The sequence below is a fragment of the Martes martes genome (genome assembly GCF_963455335.1).
Source record: "Martes martes genome assembly, chromosome: 7".
Lineage (NCBI taxonomy): Eukaryota > Metazoa > Chordata > Mammalia > Carnivora > Mustelidae > Martes > Martes martes.
Genome location: NC_137894.1, coordinates 18155274 through 18173873, shown reverse-complemented (window position 1 = coordinate 18173873; position 18600 = coordinate 18155274). Strand labels below are relative to the sequence as shown.

General features: G+C 48.4%; 1 protein-coding gene across 1 annotated transcript in view; it reads right to left on the bottom strand.

The window, feature by feature from the left end:
• Positions 1-18600, bottom strand: part of LRRK1 (leucine rich repeat kinase 1) — a 122898-nt gene that overhangs the window by 98922 nt on the left and 5376 nt on the right. The gene's annotated exons all lie outside the window — the stretch shown is intronic.

Below are 18600 nucleotides of genomic sequence, written 5' to 3'. Positions count from 1 at the left end.
AGCACCCCATCCACTTCTTTTTTTTTTTTTTTTTTTTTTTTTAACAAATAGATTATACCATGATTCTGTTCTGCAACTTGCTTTTCCCATCTAAAATTCTTCTGGATCTACACATGGAGACCCAGACATCTTATTTCATGGCAGTTCTTTGTCCTCACCAATTGACTTTTAGGACATTTCTAGGTTGTTGTTTTTTTGTAATTCCTTTTCATGCTGCGCTGAACAGCCCGTGCGTGCATTTCTGCTCACCTGTGACCTGTATCTTCAGGTAAATTCAGAGCAGTGGGAGAAGAGACTCTATTGAGCCTTACTTTTTATAAAGATGGCCAATTTACTTTTCCAAAAGTTGTACCAATTATAGCCTTACTTAGTTATCAACTCAAGATTAGTTAAAAATATGAACAATGGAAGAAAAATCATATCCTTGCCTTATATTAAATAATATCAAACTTTCTGATTTTTCCCAATTTGAAAAGCAAAATAATATATCTCATGGTTGGCTCTGGTTTGCATTTCTTTCCATATCAATGACACTCAGCAAATTTTCATTGGTAGAGCCACCCTTTCTATCTTTTTCAATGAACAAGGCTCTCTACTTCTATTTTGTGGTTCATTTGGAAATTGGATGGTTCTTTTCCCCATGGATCGGCAAGTGCTCTTTGTGGTACATGTTGAAAGTAGTTTTTACCTGCTTGTTGTTTGTCCTTTGAGGAGGATTTTCTGCAGAAGAGTGCGAACTGTTACGAAATCGCGTTTATTAATCTCCTCTATATTAACTAGGTTTGTGTTGTGATGATAGCTTCTATGTACAAATGTGTAGAAGAGGCAAGGTACAGACCAGGAGCTGTGATCAGCTACATTTTGTATAAAGGAGGGAGAAATAAGAATTTGTTTTGCTTGTGCGCATACATACAAAGCAATTCTGGAATGACGTAAGAATCTAAGAACTGTAGATCGATACTTAGGGTTTTGGAACACTTAGGGTTTTGGAACCCTAAGTGTGATCCGGAGATCCGTAGTCAAACAGCTACAGTTTTTGAATCTTGGCAAGGGGGAAAAAATGATGTCATTTGCTCTTCCTTTTCCTCTGTGTATCTTCAGGCAGAGATCCACACCCTCAAGTTCAAACAACAAAAATTGACTCCAGCTGATTCGCCTCAACCCTGGGACGGCCATCTGCCTTCCAAATCCAAGCGCAAGCGGACAGGAAAGAAGCAAAAAGGCAGGATCGGGGATCCCGCGTGGCTCTCAGAGTTCTAAGTCCGTGCACATAACATTTGCATGGGGATTTGAGGGGAGCCCCATGCGTCATTAGGGGGATGACAACGTGGCCTCTGAATGGTTAAAAGCCAAAGCTATGGACGCCTACGAGATAATGCTTAACAGAGGCCAACGCGCGCAGCCTCTCCCCGCTTGCCCTAAGACAGAAACGCGGAGGAAAGCGTCCGTCTGAGCAGGAGCTGACATTCCGGGGAGCTGTGCTGGTCTGGGGCCGGGTTTCTAGTGTGGGGCGGGGGTGCACCCCGCCGTCCGCGGTTGTCGTCTTCACGGCCTCTTTTCCTATTTGTCAGTGTCCACGCGCGCAGTACAAGCATTCTCCCGCAGTATTAGCACTTGCCGCCTGACAATAGGGCTGTTTGTTTTCATGAGCGATATCCTGATTATTAAAGCGAGGAGCTCCGCGATTCTCAGCGACCGCAAACATCCCAAGAATGCCTGGGCTCCGGACCATGGCCCTTGGCCCACCAGAACCTGCCTCCCTGCGCCCGCACCATTCCTCCGTGACCTATGTCCCAGGCTTTCCCTCTGGACGGCGGGAGGCTGAATGCTATTATTCTTGATACTCAAGAATATTAGAACTTCGAGCCTTACGAAGAGGGCCTGTCTCTTCCCTGAGGCATTCGCATTTTGCAGACTTGGCCAAGGTTGGGTGGGAGGGAAGAAAAGAAAAAAAAAGACTCTGAACATGAGGGAAGGAAAGATTTTGGCTTTAATGAAAATGTTTTGGATTTAAAACTTTAATTGACGACTTTTAATTCAATTAAGTTTTAATTAAAATGATTCTATTTTGAGGATTGGATCTGGGCTCTGTGCTTTTTAGTTCTACCCACATTTGAACATGAGGACCAGCCCCATCTTCAATCCTGTGCCTTCGAATAAAATCAAAGACACCTCTGTATTTAAGAACTCCCATTTTAGGGGCGCCTGGGTGGCTCAGTGGGTTGGGCCTCTGCCTTCAGCTCCGGTTGTGTTCTTGGGGTCCTGGAATGGAGCCCTGCGTCAGGCTCTCTGCTCAGCAGGGGGCCTGCTTCCTCCTCTCTCTGCTTGCCTCTCGGCCTACTTGTGATCTCTCTCTCTGTCAAACAAATAAATAAAATCTTAAAAAAACCCAAAAACCTCCCATTTTAATCCTCAATATTATTGATCATTTTCCCTGGCAGAAATCCAGCCCAGGGGAGGCTAGAGAACTTGCCCCACAGAGAAAGAGAAAGAAATGAACACAAATTGAGGGGCTACGGATCACACAAGTGGGGGATCACACCTGTCCGGTGTTAAGCATTCTGCAAACACATTCTAACAATGCCTGTGTTACAGAGAAGGGCTAGGCTGTGGAAAGACCAGGATTTTTTTTTTTTTTTAAGATTTTATTTATTTATTTGAGAGAGAGCGAGAGAGAGAGAGAGAGAGAGAGCATGAACAGGGGAGGGGCAGAGGAAGAGGGAGAAGCAGACTCCCCACTGAGCATGGGGCTGGACGTGGGCCTCCATCCCAGGACCCCGAGATCATGACCTGACTGAAGGCAGATGCTTAATCGACTGAGCTACCCAGGTGCCCCAGGAACCAGAATTTGAAACCAGCTCCTTCTGACTGCAAAGCCCACATTCTTGCCATTGTCACGCACGTTTCCCCATAAACTACACACCTCAGAGATACCAAAAAGATGCTAGAAGATGGAATTAAGACAGCAGACTGAACCCTGACAGAGTCATCACCTCCTGCCCTAAATCCCTGGAAATTTTATTAAAAAAAAAAAAAAAAAAATTACCTGGAGCCCCCGGGTGGCTCAGTTGGTTGAGCGTCTGACTCTTGGTTTCAGCTCAGGTCGTGATCTCAGGGCCATGAGATGAAGCTCCACACCAGGTTCTGGGTTCAGTGGGGAGTCTGCTTGGGATTCTCTATCTCCCTCTCCATCTGCCCCTTCCCCTCAGCTTGCGCGCGCTCTCTCTCTCTCTCAGATAAATAAGTATATCATTAAAAAAAAACATATTAGCACAAGAAAACAAAAAGGACACCTGAGAGGATAGGATATCATGGTGTATCAGGTGGAGAAGGTTTGAGCAGTGCTCCGAGAACACTCGGAACATAGAGGAAGCAGGAGGGCCACCAAGGTCACCAGCAGGGGACTGCAGGGAGGGGGAAACCACAGTGAGCCCCCGTCCAGCCTCTGCTGGGCAGTGGGGCAGGGGGCAGGGCTCTGCCTCTTCTGTGCCAGATGGGAAGTGTGGCACTTCTGGTGGTAAGTGACACCCAGCAGGCTCATGAAGCCCCATCCCCCACCACCAAGAAGACAGGCTCCAGGCACACTCCCGAGGAAGCCGCCACAGTCTCTCTGCCCTTCTCTCTGTAGGCGGCGATGACCGATGCCACATTCTCAGACAACTGAGGGGAATCCCAGCCCCAGAGATCAGCATCCAACTCCACACGCACAAACATTTGAGGAAGATGAATACCATAAGGAGAAGCACTCGGTTTCACCTACCGAGCCCACAAGCAGAGGACAGATTAGCAGGAAGAGACCTCCCTACCTCCCACTCCCATGCACAGGAAATAAGGCGAAATTAAGCTCTCTGCTTATAGCTGAGGACCCAGCCCCACTGGAAGCGCATGGGCCCTGGGGCAGAAGAAGGTGGGGGCGTATCCCCTCTCAGCCCTCCTTGGGCCCGAGTGTCCCCAAGGGGAAGTGAGCATACAGTGACAATACTTGCACAGGCAGGGTCTTGCCAGGTCTGAGAGCAGGCATTGCTTTCTGCACCCTTACAAACTGCTCGGGGTTCGGCGGGGGTAGGGGGCTCCGCATATAACCCAGTCCCTGAGATAAGAGAGTATGGGCAAACTCTAGATTCTCCCAGTCCCGATAAAACAGCCCCCACCCTCATCCACGAGGAAAGGACGAGGCAGTGCCTGAGCTTCTCTAAGCAGCATCCTGGGCTCTGGCTTTCCAGCATCTCAAGGGCCCGTCTCCACCCAGAACCAGTATTCGTAAAGCAAGAAGAAGACCTCAGAATGAATACGAATGACGTCTTCCAGAGAGATAGGAGGACGCGGCATCCACAAACAAGGCTTGACTAAAAAGCTCAGAAATGAAAACCATAAGAGTTGCATAGGAGAGCACATTGCGTGGATGGTAGAGTGGAACGGACGGGGCTGGAGGACACCTCGGTCACCCGCAAGGACAAGCAGAAGGGGCGGCATCCAGACGCGAAGAGGACCGGCCAAAAAATTAAGAGACACGGGAGACGATGCTCAAAGCTTTCCAAAACGTGGTCTGGTAGGAATTCCAGAACTGTCTCCCCAAATAAATGAGAAAAATTCTCGAGGTGATAAAGGATGAGTTCCCCGAAGTGAGAGGGTAGCACTCAAGAAGTTGGAAAGGAAAAGTGAGTTTAGAAAACAAGAGAAAAGAAACAGAAAATCAGAAATTATATAAACTGAAAGCTTAGAGATAAAAAAAAAAAAGAACAACAAGAAGAAGATCCAGAACTGATTCTTTCAAAAGATTCATGAAACAATCTCACTGGAAGATTGATTGACAAAAGATAAGACGGAGGGGTGGGGTGGGGAGGGGAGAGAACAATGGTGTCTTCAATGAGAAGGAAGACAAAACTACACAGTAGAGAATTAAATCACGAGACCACCAGAGGAAGCGGGCCCCCTTAAAGAAATGGTGGATGGCAGGAATATTAGACAGTAAGTTCTAGGCCTGGAACATCCTGTCACATCAGAAAGCAAGGAGGGCATCAAAGACTCCTGGGGTCATGTCCAAAGACAGAGGAACCAACCCAAAGGAGCTTCTACTGGTCAAAGATGAGTAATTTTAGCATCAAAAATCAAATAAGTTGGGGCGCCTGGGTGGCTCAGTGGGTTAAAGCCTCTGCCTTCGGCTCAGGTCATGATCCCAGGGTCCTGGGATCAAGCCCCGCATAGGGCTCTCTGCTCAGCAGGGAGCCTGTTTCCTCCTCTCTCTCTCTGCCTGTCTCTCTGCCTACTTGTGATCTCTGTCCAATAAATAAATTTAAAAAAAAAAAAAAATCAAATAAGTTAAAGTCCATGAGCTAATGATGATACAAGAAAGACCTGTCACTGGTGCTCTTTGGCAGATACTAGGGAATTGACTCATTTTTCAGAAAAAGGAATAAATAAAGGGAAAGAATGACCCATTCGTTCTGACTTTTCCCCCAAAACTGTAACTCGAGTTACCACAGAGGTGATGGGAGAAAGCCCTTTGGAGACAGATCGCAGCCAACAGATGAAGGAGAAATGACAGACTCAAAATAGCACCACTTTGCAAGCCCAAATGAGACAGCCGGTCGAAGCAAGGATCGATGACTAATAAAACATTTGGACCTTTATAGCAGATTACCAGGGTGACAACATCCGAAATCACTGGACAAGTCCCCCTACCAAGGAGAGACCATTAGACATCATTTGACTCCCACCACGGATGAAACGGGAAGTACAAACTGTCTAACATTCTTGCCAGCGCATCTTACGGAATCAGGAAGCCTCTGGATCTCTGGAAACACAGACAGGAATGTGTTAAGCAACACACACCGGATGCAGTCACCAAAATCCAAACTGTGGGAGACGGGCCAGTATGGTCTGAGCAACAACCCAATCTCAAGGAAAAAGTAAAGGAGGGAGACAGGGAGAAATGAAGAACCACTGTCACCAGACAGAATGCAGGGACCTTGATTCAAAACACCGGATTCAGACAAAACAGTGATAAAAACACGTGATGGGCACAGGGACGTCTGGGTGGCTCCAAGTCAGTTAACTGTGTGACTCAGCTCAGGTCCTGATCTCGGGATCCTGGGATCAGGCCCTGAGTCGGGCCGGGATTCTGCTCGCCCCTCCCCCTCTCCCCCCCCATGCTTGTGTTCTCTCTCTCAGATAGATAAATAAAATAAAATAGAACACATTACAGGCACAATCAAAGGCATCTGAACACTGACTAGATATCTGATGTTACTAACGAAACATTTTTATTTTTTGTTTAAATGTATGTGAAATATACTGGGTTTTTTTGTATTTTAGGTTTTTTTGTTTTTTTAGTTTTTAGGTTTTTGTTTTTATTTTTTAGTCTTTTTAACATGGAATTGGGTTCTAAAATCATCTTAGAGAGGGACCGGGATATGAACAGATCAAGATTTGGCTGCGGTGACGATTATGGAAGTCGGAGCAATGGACACAAAGAGATCCAAGACAGTGTTCTCTCTAGTTTTGTAATATATTCAAAAATTTTCAAAACAGGGGCGCCTGGGTGCCTCAGTCGGTTGGGCATCTGCCTTCCGCTCACATCATGATCCTGAGGTCCTGAGATCGAGCCCCACAGAGGGCTCCCTGCTCGGCGGGGAGTTTGCTTCTCTCTCTGCCCCTTTCCCCAGCTTGTGCTCTCTCTCTCTCTCAGTCACTCTCTCTCTCTCCAATAAATAAGTAAAATCTTTTTAAAAAAAAGTTTTATAATATAGAAAATGAAAAATAACTAAGATAAAAACACAACACTTCAAAATTCTGCCTAAGCTAAAGATTTATGAAAAGAAAAACAGCTGTTTTAAATCCAGGCCAAAATACTGTGGTTTCTGAGGAAAAAAAAAAAAAAAAACAACCAAGATGGGGTACTTTTTCTCTGACTTTTTGGGAAAGGAACTGAAAGATTGAGGCCCAGGGTGGGAGGGAGTACTTTTCATTATATTCCCTTTTGTACTTCTGAATTTTTTTTATCAGGTATATGATTTATCTGTGACAAATGAATAAGATAACTAAAAAATATATTTTAAATCCCAATGCCCCTATGAACTATATGCTAATACACTTGAAAATCTCGATGAAACAGATGCCTATCTAGAAAAATGTATTGCCAAAATGAACTCAGGATGAAATGGAACATTTAAATCTTTAAAGAACTGGAAGCAATGGTAAAATATCGACCCATAAAAAAAGTACCAGGTCTCGATAGTTTTAGAGGGAAAAGGTTTTATCCAGCTTCTTGGAAAATACAACCTTTATCCTGGGCAACTTCATGTGGGTTGAAAAAGCAAGTTACAACAAGAGTAGCCCAGTAGGAAAATACTTATTTTTAAATTTTTAAAATATTTAAACTGTTCGGCAAGGAGCAGGATTGCCAAAACGTGAGTTTGGATGCCAACCACCAGCCCCCCGCCCCACCCCCACTCCATATATGGGGATAGTGAGCCAGCGGAGGGGTGCCCCTCTTTCTCTCAGCTGTAGGGTTGGAACCCAAGCTCGGTTTCCCCTGAGTCCAGTGGCTAAGGGACCGTGGCACCCCGTGGTTCCAAGATGTCCTCTGTTCACAGCCAGTATGCACACCATTGACAGGCTAGTCTTCTGAGAGGGCAGGTCCATGCTGGACCCTTCGCGGGACCGGAACCCACCTCTCTGAAACCCTGGCAGGCCTGCCTAAGAGAGGATCAGAGACTGGGGACCACACGTGCTCCATCTGACAGAGCCAGGCTTTGGGATTTCCTTTTCCTCTGTGAAGTGTCTTCCTTAACCCAGGCAGGAGATGTTGTGGAATTTATGCTGACCCAGCCCCAAGGGGACCCACTTGGCAGGACAGAGATAAGATTACTGGACTGCTGGACTGTAAAGATTCCCATATATTTACGATGGTATAAATTAGGGCAAAGGGTTCTAAGTGTCTTCAAAATAATGGTTACCTGGGGCGCCTGGGTGGCTCAGTGAGTTAAAGCCTCTGCCTTTGGCTCGGGTCATGATCTCAGGGTCCTAGGATCGGGCCCCGTATCGGGCTCTCTGCTCAGTGGGGTGCCTGCTTCCCTCCTCTCTCTCTGCCTGTCTCTCTGCCTACTTGTGATCTCTGTCAAATAAATAAATAAAATCTTAAAAAAAAAATAGCAGTTCCCTTTGGGGGCCAATGGGGGGACAGTGGTCAGGGAGAGGTCCAAAGTCATGTTTTGCATCCCTCCTTTCTCTTCCTCCTCATCTGTAATCCATTACCAAGTTCTGCGGTATATTAAAGAGGGCCACAACTTTTTGCTTTCCCTCCCTTTACGAGGCATCATCTCTCCCGCCCTACCCAGCACCTGGACTGGCCTTTTCAACTGTTTTGACCAACGCGGGCAGCAGAGGTGACGAGGAGACAGTGCCTGGCCTGAGCTTCAAGAAGGCCCTGGGAGCTTCAGCTTCTGAATTCCCCTCAATGCACCTGCTATGCTGCAAGGAAGTGGGGGCAGGTGTTTGATGGGGAGAAAGCACATGGGGAGGGAGAAGGCACGTGGGGGAGCGCTGAAAGGGTCAGATATGCCAGAGATGGAAGAAGGGCCCGGTGCCCGGCCGCTTCCTGACCCACAGAATCCTGGGGAGTCACACACTGTTGCTTGGAACCAGTGGGTTATGGGGTGGTTTGCTATGAAACAATAAACACTTAAGTCGTGATGGGTTTTGCTTCAGAACAGATCCCAGGTCCGTCCTCCTCTTCCTGCTCCTGCCCCACCCACCGGGGCCACCACCCCAAGAGCCTATGAGCTCCTCAATCCCACCCCGTCACTCCTCTGACTGCTTTAATTACTCTCAGAATAAGACCTGAGCCCTTCCCTGGCCTGCCACGGAGCACCCCCCACCCCGTTCAGCCCCTGCCCAACACTTCCAGCACCTGCTCTCAGCACACAGGCCATCTCGGGGCTGTGCCAACACGCCCAGCTCAGCGTCCCGTCATTGCTCTTGCCCTGGGCAGCAGCCTTGGATGGGAGAGCCCTTCCCCAGCCCTTTACGGGACTGACTCCCTCCTTCCATGCACCTAATTCTGCTTCAATAATGCCAGCTCTCCCTAGACGCCTTCCCTGACCTCTGAGCTAAAAGAGTGACCTCTGCCCCCCACGCCCCATCCCTGCACACTGGTTGACTTGCTTTGTGGCCTTCACACACAGTTTATTTCTCCAGTTTTCCCCTGGAACGTTAAGTATCATGAGGACATTTTCCAGCTTTCCCGACCCTTGGTCTATAGAAGGTTGGAAACAACATGGGATGAATGAAGGGGCACAGGAAGGAGAGGTGGGCATATCATCCTATCTTGTTTTTCAGGACATTTTTTTTTTTTTTTAAACTCTCTTCTTCCCAGTCTTCCCTTGGCTCCCTCCTTCTGCTCAACTGAGCAGATCTGAAATTCAGAGTCCCCTCCTCAGAGAGGTCTCACCCAATAACAATGAAAGAGAGCCCCCTAGTCCCTCTTGAGACCCTCCTCTTGCTGTAATGTTGTCTTCGTCCAGCATCACTCTCTGATTTTTCCTGTTCACCACTGTCTGTTCCTGCCAGAATTTCAGGCCCTATGAGAGCAGAGGCTCCTGTTTCGTTCTAAGAACCTAGAACAGTGTCCACCACAAAGGGATGCTTAATGACTGCTGACAGAATCATGCTGAATGAATAAAACGAACAGAAAGTGAGGCCTCAGAAGAAACGCAGAGAGTGCAGGACATTAAAAAGAACTCACATGGGGCGCCTGGGTGGCTCAGTGGGTTAAAGCCTCTGCCTTCGACTCAGGTGGTGATCCCAGGGTCCTGGAATGGAGCCCCGCGTCAGGCTCTCTGCTCAGCAGGGAGCCTGCTACCTCCTCTCTCTCTCTCTGCCTGCCTCTCTGCCTACTTGTGATCTCTGTCTGTCAAATAAATAAATAAAATCTTAAAAAAAAAAAGAACTCACATTGTGACAATGGAAAAATACTTTTCTAGCAGCATGTTCACTGGCTTCTCTTGGCATCGTAGGAAATTGCTTCCCAGGTCATTTATACACGTGCTCTGCCTATCAAGTCAACTGACTGCAAATTTCCTTAATAATGCTCTGAACCATGTAATCATTGGTTTACTGTAATTCATTGTAAAAATTCACTGTAATTCACTGTAAAAATATTGGTCTTAATAAGTCTGACATAAGCAATCAATTTAAAAATCAACTGAGAAGGTAATAAGACTGACATTAAAATAAAATAAGATAAATGCCCATCAGGACCCTCAGGAGAATTCCAGAAGTCACCTCAGACATAACACAGGAACAGAAGGCTCGGAAAGAAACGACCAAGAAAAGGAAAGAACTTTCTGGAAATCACAGATGAAACATTCAGGAGACAGGACGGAAGATGAGTCAAGAACATCTCTCAAATTTTCAGAAGCAGCAGCGGCACTGGAAAATGCAGGAGAAAAGATGAGCAACATGTATCATAACTACAAGAAGTTCCAGAAAAACAAATAAAACCAAACCCCAAAGAGAAAACGCAGAGAAGGAAGATATTATCAAAGCAAATATAAGGAATTTTTCCGGGCCTGAACAGCTGGCCTAACCAGTGCCAAGCAGCAGGAATGAAAAAGGACCCTCACCCAGGTCTTGTGTTACGAAGACCAGGATTGCAGAAGACCAAGCATACAGGGAAGATTCTAGAAGCTTCCAGAGAGGAGGAAAAAAAACCACCCAAAGGTCACCCACAAAGCAGTGGGAGTCAAACCACATTAGAGGACAACAGAGTGGGCTCTTTCACGGTCTGATGGCAGATGATTTCCAAGGGGGACCCCAGGGAGGGCAAAATGAAGATGTTTCTGGGAACGCCCAGTCTCTTTGGTGTTGCCTGCCTAAGTCCCGGGCTAGGAGTTTTCCTGATGTGCTTCCAATAAAAGAGGGGCCAAAGACTTCTGAGTATGAGCCAGAAATGTGGGATGGAGGTAAAAAGAAAAGAAGGGGTCCTCACCCCCAGGCCCCCACAGGACAAGGATGACGCGGAGTCCCCAGGCCAAATCACTGTGATGGGAACATATCACTGAAGACCACGAATACGACCCAAAGATGAGAGATGAGAGGACACCGACAGAATTCTACATGGATGGAGCAGCTGGGAGACGTGGCATGGAAGGGAAGGAAATCGTTTATCACGGCAGGCAGGCCACGGACACAGGCTCGGCCAATGGAGCAGATGTGCAGGCATATATCCTCCATGTAGAGAAATGGTAATGACCTGAAGAACAAGACTCAGATGCAGGAAACAGAGACCCTTTTGGGAGTTGACACTGGCGCTCTGCCTTAGAGCCTGCCCTGTATCCCTTGCCTCTTTAACTCGGGGTGTGTATTACTTTGATAACATTTCATGTGCGTATTCTTGGGTCTTGCGATCATGCTGGGTCATAGGCAGTGATAGTCAACTCTTAACCATAATAAGCAAAACGGAGAAATCATCTAGAAGCACTTGAACGGACGGCTGATTGGATAAACATTCTTCTATTCATGTATTGAATAGAAGGTATTGAAGGTATTGAAGTTCGGATTTATAGGCTACTGCTGAGGAGGGGTCCATTCCCAGAGAACTCAAGAATTTCATACAAATCCCTAAATATGACTGCTTCCAGGTCTGACTCATGGGGACCAGGAAATCGGACAGGTGGAAGAAAATCCTTGTTCTTCTGATCCAGGACCTGGGGAGGTCTACACAGACACCTTCCTGGTCACAGGTGTCTCCATGGGGGCCTGGGGTAGGGCTGGAAAGAAAAAGGTCCCCTCTTGGCCACTGAATGCATGCCAGGTGGTCCCGTGCAGCTCCCCAGCGAGCACAGAGGCTGTCCGGTGGGACTGCCCTGCCTGTCCCTGAGAAGTGGAGCCAAGTACGGGCCAATGTCAGGCAGGGGGAGGCCGGAGGTCAGGGCTGAGGGCTGGGTGAGCTTCAGGCTCTTAGCCCCTAGAATAGGTGTTCCCAAGAGCGCACCCGCCGCGAGGCGGAGGCGGTTGTGGCAGGGGAAGAGGGAAAGCAGCTCTTTCCCTGGGCCCAGGTGGCCACGGCCTAATGGCTCCGCAGACCAAGAAGCCAGAAAAAAAAAAAAGAAAAAGCTCAGTGTTAACCAAGTAGAAGCCTGCTCGCTCTTGAAGACAGTGAGTGGTTTACTTCAGGGAGAAAAGGAATCCGCAGAGAGGCAGGGCAAGGAATGGGCTTCTAGTTATTTCAAGAAAGGGCGTGTTAAGGGATTCTTATCAGCCCAGGTGGGTGGAGCTAGATGCCCTGAGGGCAGGTCTGGTCTTGCAGCATAAACTTCCTAACAGAGTTGCCCACAGACGGGCTGGGGGCTGGGCTGGTCTTACCTGAGAGGGAGTCAGTTCCCCATCGCTAGGAGTAAGCAAGTACATTCTGGAGAAATATCCAGAAGATCTAAGCCTCATATTAAGGGTAATATTAGAAGTCCCATCGAACCCAGAGCTTCTGTGTTTGGGCAGGACTCTGTGGGCACGAGGCACAGCTGTGCTAACCACTGCTCTCATGGATGGATGCCCGCAGCCGTTTCTCCCACCCCCCCAGGCCACCGCCGGGCCTCTCGTCCCTTCACCTTCCTCAGTAAGGGACTCCTTACTGGGTACTGGCTACGGTCCCCGAAAGGCCCAGTGCTGCTTCTGAGGCCAGGCTGAGGGCGGGGCCGCCCTATGGACCACAGACTCCTTCCAAGCAAAGCCCTGTCTACCCTCCTCGCTCCCAGGGTGTGACCCTGGCGGGACACGGGCTCCGGAAACCCGCTAAAGATGTGGGCGGGCAGTTCTGCCGGGAGAGGCCCGCATCCACGCGGACCGGCCCCCGTCCCTGGTAGGATTTCTTACAGTGGCCCTCCAAGAAAGCACACTCCCCCTGGAGGGGCACTTCTTGTTTCAGCCTCTTTCCTGGTTCTCTTTCTGGAAGGCAAGAAGAGCCCCGACTTGAGCCAACCACCTGACTCTTGGGAAGTCATTGTTAATACAGATTTGAAAAAGCCAAAAGAAAAAAAGGAGGGCACTGAAAGTAGCTGTGTAAAAACCTGTGTAAAAACCTTCTGGAAGGTTCCTTGTCCTCCTTTGGTCCATGCCGTTTCAGGGGAGGACAGTGCTCTGAGAGGCAGGCAGCTGAAGCCAGGGCTGCTCGCAGAGCGGTGGGGTCCCTGAGCCACCCCTGCCCACGGGGACGTCACGTCTCCCCTAACCCTCCAGAAAAGTATCACCAAGAGTCCTTGGCCTGAATTATCTAGAAGTCTGTTCGCCTCTCCACTTGCCAGGGAGCCTCACCTCAGCTGGCAGGACAGGTTTTTCCACTCTGAGGAGTGTCAGGCGCTGAGGTATGTGTCATGGTGTGTTTGTTCACACAGACTGCCCCGAAGCCCCGGCCCCCTATCTCACTGACCCTCGTTCTATCAACTCATGCTCTCCACTCCTCCAGGCTTTCTAAACGTTCCTCTTGCACCACAAGCCAGCTGACTGCTGACGGTGCCAATAAGGTTGCAACGTGCCTTCCTGGGACACACTGGTGCCCCACAAACATGGGACAGGCACACCCAGACCCCTGGCCCCACCCGGCAACTGGAGAAGGAAGTGCTCGCACCTTCGTGGGCTTTGGAAGGACTAGCCATTCTAAGCAGGAACAAGGTGATTTATATGGTCAGAACAGGTATGGACGTGAGAAACACACCTAGGACACATCGGTATGCAAACAAAACGCCATCATCCAAAACCCCGAAGTAAAACATGAGTTCTTCCCCGATTTTCATTAATGTTTGGATCTTTTTCTAAACTATGTTTGGAAGCCTAATAATAACTTCATCGTTTCCAAAGCATGACGTCTTCCAAGCATTTTTTAAAAAGAGAGAGCTTCTAAAAGAGAGAAAGCTGCTCCTACATGGACTATAATTTGAGTCTTATCAGTTTGCTTCCTGGCCAATTTTCCTTCCTTGGCTCTGGAAGGTGGCTGTGTGATAAGCTTCCCTGGGGGGATGTGGGAGGTGGGTGGACGGGGGAGGTGCGGAGGGGAGGGAGGGGAAGCAGGGCTCCCTGGGATCCCAGGAGGTCTGGGGAGAAGGTGAGCAGAACAGATCTGGCTCTTCTGCTGGGGACACAGCCCTGGACAGTGGGTGCAAATATTCCTCCATTGGGTTCAGAAAGAAACGAGGAGGAAAGAGGCCAGTCGGAGCAACGTTGGCCTTCAAAGTGAGCACTGAGCTGTGCCAGTGAGGTGTGCCACAAAACATCGGTATTTAAAGAGGCAACACTTTTAAAAATAAATGGCAGTGTTATTCTTCCAGTTGCAAATGTAATGCAAAACAAAATAACATGGAAAGGGAACACATGCTCAGTGCAGAAAACATAAACCCTACTCATGAGCCAGGAGCAGTGGCTCTGATCTCCCGGTGACTGTGTTACCCTGGGAATGTGCCCTGGCCCCGGGCTGTGGTCTTGGTGTGCAGATTTGTGTTTTGTGAAAATAAAATCCAAACATGGGACGTTTTTTAAAATGGGGCCTGCAGAGCTTTGGGGTCAAGGGGAAGGCCAGCAGCGGGGATTCGCCAACCCCACCCCTCAGGACGGCCCATCAGGGCAACTCCACGGTCCACTGGTACACAGGCTCCAGGCAGGAATTCCTGCAGGCTGCTTAATCCGATAAATAGCAACATATAAGTACAACCCGTCGTACTTTTCAAAGGACTGAAGCCCACCAACTCCCATCGCAGCAGATGGAAAGACAGGCACCTCTGTCTGCATCCACAGCCTGGCCATGGCCTCCTGGTGGATGGATGGAGCTCTTCATTTGGGCTCCCCCACGTGACTTGCTTTGGCCAAGGGCAACAGCGCGCCATTCTGGGCAGCGGCCTTAAGAGACCTGGTGTGTCTCTGCTTTCTCCACTGGAGTCTCTGCCTCTGGCGGTGGCAGGTGGTGGGGGGGTCGGATGTCATTAACATTAATGCTCATCACTCTAGCTAACGAGGTTAGTAGTGGCTCCTTAACCCAGAGCCACAGGTTAACAGACTAAACCTTCTCAATGCCTATGAGGTCCTACGGAGGTCCCCAGGGGATACTGTGCTGTAGAAGAGACAGGCAGGAAGGGCAGGGGAGGGTCCTCCTCTGCCCTTGTGGAGACCAAGAAAAACAAGGCTGTTCCCACCTCAAGCCTAGCCTTGACATAAGTGCAGCCATCTTGATCCCGGCAGCCATCTTAGGTCTCAGTGACCAGTAAATGACCCCTGGTTCCAGAAAGACTGACCAAAGGTTTTAAAAACAAAACGCCATGCCAAAAACCATTTGCGAGTAGGATAGCCTAATGAAGTAATAAATCGTGTCAGAAGTAGAATAGCCTAACAAGATAACAAATCATGTCAGAAATAGGATAGCTTAACACTGTAAAATATCACAAGAACACAGGGCTGGGGGTGGTGACCCAATCACCTACTGCCGAGTCCACCCCTACTCTGTACACCTCTACTCTGTCTTTAAAAACTCGGACTGTAATCTGGTTTGGGGTCCAAGTCCCTACTCCGCTGTGTCGGGTATACTTGGGCCCAAGCTTAAGCTTGTCAAATAAACCCTCGTGTGATTACATCGGTGTTGGCTCCTTGGTGGTCTCTCAGACGTGAAAACTCGGGCATAACACCCTCACTCTTCCACTGCTGTGCGGGGAGGGGGTGGGAGGTGCTGGGCAAGGAGGGGCGGGGCTGATGTCTGGCCACCAAGTAAACAGCCCATGGCCAGCAGGATGGGAGTGCTGAAAGGTTTCACCCCTCCCTCAGCTCCAATGGAGGCTTTCCCCTCTCAGAGTATGGGCCCATTTGCACACCATGCAGTCCTCATGAGCATTCAGTTACTCTTATAATTCCTTAGTAGAGAATATAATTTCCGTAAAGCTGAGCCACAGGACAGAATTTTCCAGTGCAGGCCACTTGCCTCTTACCTTCTTCAACTCTGCGGTTTAGGTGTTTTGTCCGCACATAAACACCTCCCTCAGCAATCTGGGATTCTCAAGACATCACCTCCCATGTGGGTCCCCATCCCTCCAACCCCAGCATCTAGAACAGCACCCAGTGGGGGCTGCATGACTCCCCTAGGCTCCTGTCCCCTTGTGCGTGTTCCGTGGTTCACTCGGAACAGGGTAGTGGGGGGGTCCTGAGAGTCCCCTGGGGAAGAGGCCCTATAGCAGAAAAGACATTTCTGAGCTGCTTCCTCCAGCCTGGTGGGGAACCTGCTGTAGGAGCAGGGGAAAGTCCAGATAGATCTCAAAAGGAAAAAAAAAAAAAAATGGGGGCTGGGGAGTCTCAATGCTCGGTCTCCCAGTGCATCTGAACATTTTCTGGTTATCTGTCCTATCTCAGGCCTGGAAGGCGGGGCTGGTTCCAGGTCTGTTCGGTGTCCCTTGGCCCAGGTCCCAAGGATCTGTAAGACTCAGTGGGGATCCCTGGGCCCCTCAGAAAGCCATCACGTCAGTCTTACAACTCTATGGGTAGAACAGAAGGTCAGCATGGCCCGGGCATCTATTAGAAACACAGAATCTCAGTGTCCTCGGACCAACACAGTAAGAATCTGCATTTCACCAAGGTTCCCAGGGGACTCGAGTATATACTGCAGTTTGAGAATTCTGTTCTATGGGACCCAAACACTGTAGACCAGTTGATTCTCTGCACATTAGAATCATGGAAAGGGGGTGGAAAATATTTTTTAAACGCCCATACTTGCCCTTCCCCAAAAATGCTGCTCGAGTGAGTCTAGGGGGTGCCTGGGCGTTGGTGGTATAGACATCCCCAGTGTTTCTGGTAGGGTAAAGACCTACTCATTTAGATCATTAGATCACCAACTCCTGACCAGGAAGGGGACAAGGAAGATCCCCTCTGGGGCTTTTCTGGCTGACACTGTCACCCACCCAGTAAGCCCCAGTGTCACTGCCCCATCCTCATTCCTCAGGATTGCTAAGAGGAGAGACAGGTGGGATAACGGAACTGGAAAGTAGAGGCACTACTCAAAAACCGGATATCGTGTTCTACTGCAGGTCACCTTGATCTCATGCTAACAAGGGGAGGCCTTTCTAACGAGTAATGGAAATAAGATATATGTCTTTTAAGACAGAAACAACTGTTCAAAAGATGCGAGTCGGACATTCTGAGAACATTTAGTGCTCGGCGATGTCGAGAAACAAATTCTTTCCCCCTTTCGTAATTTGATTTATGTGCAAAGCAATCTTCCAGAAACATCGCCCTAGTTAGCTTTGGGGCATTTTCAATGGAGAGAGACACTCAAGTTAATGAACAAAGTGTTTGCCCAGCCTGGCACAATGCTGCACCCCTAACTTCATGGCCCTCTCAAACCCAACATACGGGCCCTCTCAAACCCCACACGGTGGCCTAGAGAATTCTAGAGCGAAGACAGTGTTCCAATAGCAGTTCTGCCACTTAAAAACTGTTGACCTTCACCAAGTGTCTATGCATCTTTTACTCTCAAGTTCCTTGGCTATAAAATGGGGATAAATGACCATTTTCTAGGTTGTTGTGAGGATCAAATGAGACAATTTCCTAAAGCACCAAATCCAGTGCCTGGTATGCACCCAGGGCCAAATACTTTTCATTGACACTTTCAATGCCAGAGGCGCCTAGGTGGCTCAGTGGGTTAAGCCTCTGCCTTCAGCTCAGGTCATGATCTCAGGGTCCTGGGATGGAGCCCCACATTGGGCTCTCTGCTCAGCGGGGAGCCTGCTTCCCCCCTCCCTCTGCCTGCCTCTCTGCCTACTTGTGATCTCTCTGTCAAATAAATAAATAAAATCTTAAAAACAAAACAAAACAGTGTCAATGACATCCTCTCAACTTGGGTGAATGGTGTTAAAAGTGGTACAACTCTAGCAGAACTCTGGCAATCCACAGAAAGAGGCTTAAAAGTGTTCAAACCTAATAATCCCACTTCTATACATGTATTTTATGGAAATGGTCTCAAAACCACGTAGAAAAAGATGGGAGTGGGATGCTTTTGGTAAGAGTCAGTAAACAGAAGCAACCTGGATATTCCCACACATCCGACAGGGGAGTAAGGACTAAGTCGATCACGTTATACAGTGTTCCCACATGAGATGGTGTTTTACTAGATCACAGGAGCTAGGTGACTGGCAAAGTTAGGAGAAAAAAGTAGGATACCATACTGCACACACTATAAAATTAAAACAAAATCCCTGACGTCCAGAGAAGAGGACTGGACGAGAACGTACCAAGCTATTAGCAGCTCTTGGATTTAGGGCAGTGGGACTCCTGGAGAGTTTTTTCCCCCTACTTCTCTTTATTTTTTTGCCTTTTTAAAAAAATTTTTCTTTAATAAACATGCATTACTTTTATCATGAGAAAACAAAACCAAATCCCCATTAAAAAAACTTTTTAACCAACATGAAGTAATGCCCTGATTCTTAAGGTCTTTGGCTCCATAATAAATTTTGTCCCCCAGCCCTTCAATGTTCAGAATTTAAGTGAGAATCCCAAGATATACTTTATGATGAGACTTTCGCCGAGTCACTGGCCTTTTTAACCTCTGGTCGAAAACCCTTCGCTCTGGACTCCCCG